General features: G+C 58.1%; 1 protein-coding gene across 4 annotated transcripts in view; it reads right to left on the minus strand.

The window, feature by feature from the left end:
• The window catches only part of Rai1 (retinoic acid induced 1), a 102,612-nt gene extending 97,248 nt beyond the window's left edge, over positions 1–5,364 (minus strand). For 3 of the 4 annotated variants that reach the window (XM_052757327.1, XM_052757326.1, XM_052757323.1), the window contains exon 1: positions 5,200–5,364. The gene's annotated coding sequence lies outside the window, so the exon portion shown is untranslated. The remainder of the gene's footprint in view (positions 1–5,199) is intronic. The other variant, XM_052757324.1, reaches the window with a different exon arrangement.
• Between the last annotated feature and the right edge of the window lie 909 nt (positions 5,365–6,273).

Here is a 6,273-nt window from a genome sequence, read left to right on the forward strand (position 1 = left end):
AGCTCTTCAGCAGTAAGGATAACAGTCCAGGGCTGGGGTACAGCACAGGGTTGACACACACTTGCTAGCAGGCTAAAGGCTCTACATTCCATCCCCAGCATCACAAAAATAAGTATCAACCCAACAGTAACAGTCAAGAGGAGGGCTGTGTGCCAGCAGGACCCTCTTATGCTTATTTTAAAATGGAGGAAAATAGCGCCCCCCAAACAGTAGCTGATGCAGGATCTGAACTCAGGGTGGCTTCACCCAAACTTCGTGTTTATGTCCCCAAGCTATAGGGTCCTCTTTGCTTTTCAGGTCACAAAACAAATCAAAGCCATTGTCACCTTTAATGTTGGCAGCAATTCATATTCCCATTTTTGACAGAAGAAACCGATGCTCAGGGAAAGGAAAATTGGCTCCCCTAAAGCAGTGGCTGAAATTTAGACCTTTTCTCTGATTCTTAATCTGGTGCTTGCTGATCTGTCCCAAGAGAGTCCACTGTGCGAATCAGCAGTCTCCCCTGCACACCCTCTCTCAAGCCCCTACAGGGTCTCAGATGGGTGTTAAGCAAACCTGCTGCCCAATCTCAGCAGCCCTCTCCACTAGCAGACACACACACACACACACACACACACACACACACACACACACACCCGCCACCCCAAGAAATGAGCAACGCAGGCCTACAGACTAAGCGCAGTCCACTGTGAGGACACTGATTCCTTGACCAACTCCAGCATCCCCCACAGCTCCCAGCCACATCCCTGTCCTGGGACCCGGTACAGGCATTTCTCCTCTTCACAGGACCCTATGTGCCATCCACCATCCAGGCACCTACTGTGCAAAAATGGGGCATTTGTGGATTGTCTACCCAGTGCCAACACTTCAAGGGCCTTAAAGACTAACACTGGTCTGTTGAGTGTAAGCACAGAAATGATGCTCAAAGAACCAATGAACTCATGAAGGAATGCCTGATGTGGCCAAAGCCCTGACTGCTTTCTCTCCTGAACATAAGCCTATGGGTCTGTAGCAAGAACACCTCAATTCCTCTTACATTCCCTTAAGTTCCCCTCTGTCCCACTCCCGATTCCCAACACCCTGCACACCTTGAGCCCTGCACATGCCTCTCTGCCGGTCTCCGTCTCTCCCACCCCTGCCCTCTGGTTGAAGGGCTCCAGAACCAGCAGAACAAACTCTTGTCTTCTGGCAGCCAAGTCTCAGTCTGGGCCTCCTGTGGCCTCCCCCTCCCTGGTGTCACATTCCAATCTTGGGTCTTCAGTGACCCACCGGAAAGGGGCACAGCTCACCCTCATTCTTGGAGAAACAGGATGAGCCAGTTTCTTCCAGTCCCCTGGTTGGGGAGGGGGGGCAACGATGGCGATGACTGGGCGCTCTCTCTCTCTCTCTCTCTCTCTCTCTCTCTCTCTCTCTCTCTCTCTCTCTCTCTCTCTCTCTCTCACACACACACACACACACACACACACACACACACACACACACACTCTTTCTCTCTCTCTCTCTCTCTCACACACACACACACACACACACACACACACACACACACACACACAGGTCTTCACAGAGAACAGGCCCCAGCCAAGGATCAAAGGGGCCTCTGAGTGGCTGTGAGGTTCCTATCCTCTGCACTTCACCTGGGGCCCCTACCAGGAAGCATTCCTAGACATCTGAGTTCTAGTCCCCACCTCTGGCTGTGGGCCCTGGAAGGAGTCACTGAGACTCAGCTGCTCTAGTCTCATGTGCAAGGCAGAAGGGCCTATCATTCAGAGATCCACGCTGGGCCACTGACATAGACAAAGAGCGATGACTCATTCTCTTGGAGGTCAGAAGGAGGAGACAGGATGTCTGTTTGGGTCTTGGGAGGCAGATGAAGGGCACCCAGGTGGAAAGGGCAGCCCAGGCAAACTCAAGAGGCTGGCACAAAAACAGCTGAGCTGAAAGCAAGGTAGTGTGCAGGGGCAGAGCAGAGGACACCAGAGAGGACCCGGGGCATGTGAAGGACCCTTGGTTCGCCTCTGTTCAGAAATCAAAAGAAGACTTCAAGGTAGCTGCTGGGGTTTGGAGAGATCACTCCATTCTCACCTGGGAGGTGGCGGGGAGGCCAACAAGAAGGCCCTGGTACAACGGCTCCTTCACCATTTCCCCGAGTCAAGTGTCCAAAACACGAAAGTCTCCAGAGCAGCAGGCATGGTCCCCTCTCCTTCTTGACCCATGCCCAGTACATCACTTGCTCACAACCCCCTCTCCCATGAAGATCTTGGTTGTTAACCTGGGTCTCATACACCTGTCACTGGGTAGTAACCTTCTGGGAATGTTTCATGCTTAGACGGTAACACCGCCTTGAAAACAGTGGGTCTTTGGACAGTCCATGTTCTCTGGGGCCTGGCATCCAGGGCCTGTCCCAAAGAGAACCAACCCTGGCCTGAGGGCATCCTTACCAATGCACAAAGCTCCTCTTCCCTAGGAGTCACAGACATACATATATACCACAGCCCTGGCAGCTGGTTGAAGCAAAAAAAGGCAACTATGTGCTGCCGTGGACATAGAAGAGCAGTCAGCAGCAGTGAAGACACACAGCTGGTCTTCCTTAGAATCACTGACCTGACCATCTATGGGTACCTACAGCTGTAGTCAGCACCGGGATTCCCAGTGTACAGATGGAGACACTGAGGCCCAGAGTGATAAACAACTCCCTCAGCAGATGGTGGAGCCAGGAGTCAATCCAGAGTCCAGCCCTGAAGCACCTCACCTGCTCCTCTCCCGTGCAGAGAGGAAAGCCGGGTTGTAGAATGAGAGACCTGGGGATGTTTTCATGTGGGGAAGAATACAACTATGGATTTGTACACAGCCTCTTGCACACACTGAGAAGCAGAGGATGGAAGGATCCACTCAAACTTTACAGGGCCACCTGGACTGAGGGGCTTTCGTGCTACATACTTTTTTGTTATCTGCATATTTCACAGTGAGAACCTCTCCACATACTACTTGAGCAATGAAAAAGGACAGCAACTGGAGGGTCTCGGCTACTGTTTGTTGAAGGAATATACAGCAGATCCATTTCCTAGGCCTGCCTTTTCAAATTTGGTGTGACCCATCAGTGGCTGTGAAACGCTGATTTCGTGGGTGACAATCAGTCGTTTTTCTAATCAAATAGACTAGAACAGAAAATGTCTGCGACCAGTACATGCATCCTTACCAATGCACAAAGCTAAACTTTTCCTTTTTGCTATATATTGTGAGTAAAGTACTTTACACATGGCAGGGGGTTTTGTTGTTGTTTGTTTTTTGGGCTGTGTGTGTGTATGCGCGTGTGCATGCACAGCAGGGTTTCATCGTGGGTAGGGTTTTTTAAACCAATGGCTTAGATTTGGGGCCTAAAAGGGAATAAAGGCCCTGCATGCAGAGGCCTCATGGACCAGTGGAAATAAAGACACTTGTGATGCTGGAGGCCCCTCTGCACAAGTCAGAGGGGTACCTGGTTGTCAGGGAAGGTCGCATTTTGCCCCCCCTCCTAAGATGGCTCCTGAAATCTCAATCACCCCATACACTCTCCTCTCCAAGGAATGACTGTGAAGAGAGCCTGGCCAGACTTCTGGGGAGGCTGCCTTGGGACTAGGATGACTGTGTTTATGCCTTGTTCTTGGGCCCCACATCCCCTCTGGGGTGTTGGGAGGAGGGGTGGGAAACTAGATTACTCTTCAGCTTCCAGATCCCAAGGGCCACGTCCCAGAGAAACCTCTGGAAACAGCTGTGTAGTCAGCCAGGGAGGGCCTCCACTCCACTGCCCCCAACCCGAGTCTGACTGGAGCTGAGCTGAGAGAGGAGTGTGTGGAGAATGGGGGAGGAGAAGGCGGATAGGATAGGAAGCAGAGCTCCCAGATCTGGGCTCCCATCGCGCTGGCGCCTCCACATCACAGCTTGCCTGGCCCCACTCTCCACCCGCCTCCCCTCCCAGGGCAGCAGACAACTAAAAAAAGATAAAATAAAAAGAAGTAATTCCCCTGCTCTGACGTCAGCGCGAGGTCTTAACAGCCCAGCAGCCGCATGAAACTAGATTGCAACCAGATGTAATGCCCTTGAATTCTCAACACAGCACTGCCGTTGGGAAAGGGGGGTGGGAGGGGGGGGCGCGGGGCCCCGCTAGAACCGCGACACAGGCGCTGCGGGAGTGCGTGCGGTGGGCTGCGAAGCGTCGGCCTGGGTTCGCCATGCAGGCACGCAGCCGCACGTCCCCAGTCCTCAGGAGCGTATTACGCTTGGGTTTAATCCATTCAGAGCCCCCAGGTCCAGGGTTCTCGGGACGAAGGCACAGCTCCTGGCCGCACTCCCGCCCTGCTGTGTGAATGAGCAACTGTGCGCCCCAAGAAGGAGCGGGTCGCTGGGAAAACGGGCGCCCCAGGAAGCTGGGGCCGCGGCGACCTGGAGCCTGCCTTGTGTTTCGCTTCCCCTCTGCCCCTCCTTGAAGGCCTCCAGTTGTGACCCCAAGGTCCAAATGTCACCCCTGAGCTCTGCCAAGCCCTCGCCCCTGCCCCGCTCGGCCCGGAGTCCCCACAGGTCCCCTTGCCTCCAAAGGCGTGGGACTCGGCCTCGAAAGGGCCCGCGGGCCTGGCTGCTTTCGGGAGAGCACCAGGCTTGCGTGTCCCGGGCTCCAGACGGTGGCGTCACCCCGAAAGGCCCGTGCGCCCCAGGCCTGGCCGCGACGGAGCACCCGGGTCGCCGAGACCGCTTCCTACTCAACGCGGGGCCTGCACACAGGCCCGGGTGGGGACACGCGGCGAGTACCATGTCCTGTGTGGCCACGAGCGGCCCTCGCAGCTCGGACACCCGGGAACGGGCTACGCACCGAGCCGCCGGCTCCCCGTCCCCACCCAGAACGCACTCACAAAGCTCCCTCGGGCCCGCGCCGCGCCGCCCCACGTCCCCGCCCCACACTTGGTGACACTGGGCCTCGGCTCCCAGCGCCCCGCTCCCAGCCGGCCACCGACGATCCAGAACACCCTCCTGCAGCCCCTACCCGGCCACCGGCGGCCTCACGCCGGCGCTACACAAAGCCAGGCCGCGCGACCCCGCGTCCGCGCCCCACTCGTGCCCGGCCCCCGCCCGGACCCCGGCCCGCTGGGTCCCCACGCTTCGCACCGCCGCCCTCCCCCTTTCCCCCCGCGCCCAGGTCCTTGTCCCCGCGCCGGGCGCCCCGCTCACCTCGGTACCCGCTCTCACTCCGGGGCCCGGCGTCCGGCGCAGCGACTTCGCGGCCCGGAGGCCCGCGCGCCCATGGGTGTCGGGCGCGGCGGCCGAGCAGGCGGGAAGGAGGGTGGGCCGCGGCGCCCCCTCCTCGGACCGCGACACGGCGGGCTGCCAGCTACCCTCGCCGCCGCCGCCGCCGCCGCCGCCGCCGCCGCCGCCTGGCTCTGCGAGCGGCCTGTCCGAGGCCAGGCGCGAGCGGGGGCGGCACCGGGACGCCCGGAGCCGGTGGCGCGCGTAGCGGGCCCTGACCGCGCACCCTACCGGGCCTGCCTGGTGCCCGCGGGAGCCTAAGAGAAATGCGATCCCCTCCACACAGGAAGAGCGGCGGGCGGGCGGGCGGGCGGGCGACGTGCGGGGGGAGCAGGAGAGCGAGAGCGCGAGGAAAAAAGTTCCCGGGCGGCCAGGCAGCTCTCGCTCGTGGCCTCGGGTGCCAGGTGGGCCGTTCGCGCCCCGACAGCGCCCCCTGGCGCCCGCGCGCCCCACTGCACGCCCCATGTCCGTCTGGGGGGCTGGGGCTTGGCGGATGGCCTGAAAAGGTGCAGCCCAGCGAAGGACAGGGGGAAGGCAGCTGGACTTGGTCTGGTCACCCATCACTCGCCCAGAATTGGGACTCAGTCCTGGGCCAGACCTCCACCCTCATGCCGCCACGCCACCACTAGCCCTCACCTGTGACCGTTTCTTTGGTTTGAGAGTCAACTTCAAATTTCTTCCAGTTAGATGTGAAATGTATTCCCTGCACACGTGGCACCTTGTTGGGTACTGAAGCAATGTGGTCCCCTGCTTGTCAAGGAGCTGGCATTGTGTGGGGGAGACACAGACAGCCAACAATGATCAGGTCCATAACGAAGATAATTTTAGAGAGAAGTAAGTACTGGGAAGAAAATCAGCAGGTGCAGTGATGGATTTAGCTGCGAGTGAAAGGCCTGTCTGAACAAATAACTGAAGAGCAGGAAGGAGCCTGCACCAGCAGCACGTGGGAGAGCATTCTTTGAGAGGAAAAGACGTGTGCAAGGGCCCTGAGGCAGGAGC

The sequence above is a fragment of the Peromyscus californicus genome, unplaced genomic scaffold (genome assembly GCF_007827085.1).
Source record: "Peromyscus californicus insignis strain IS unplaced genomic scaffold, ASM782708v3 Scaffold_3__1_contigs__length_106647218, whole genome shotgun sequence".
In the NCBI taxonomy this organism is placed as follows: domain Eukaryota; kingdom Metazoa; phylum Chordata; class Mammalia; order Rodentia; family Cricetidae; genus Peromyscus; species Peromyscus californicus.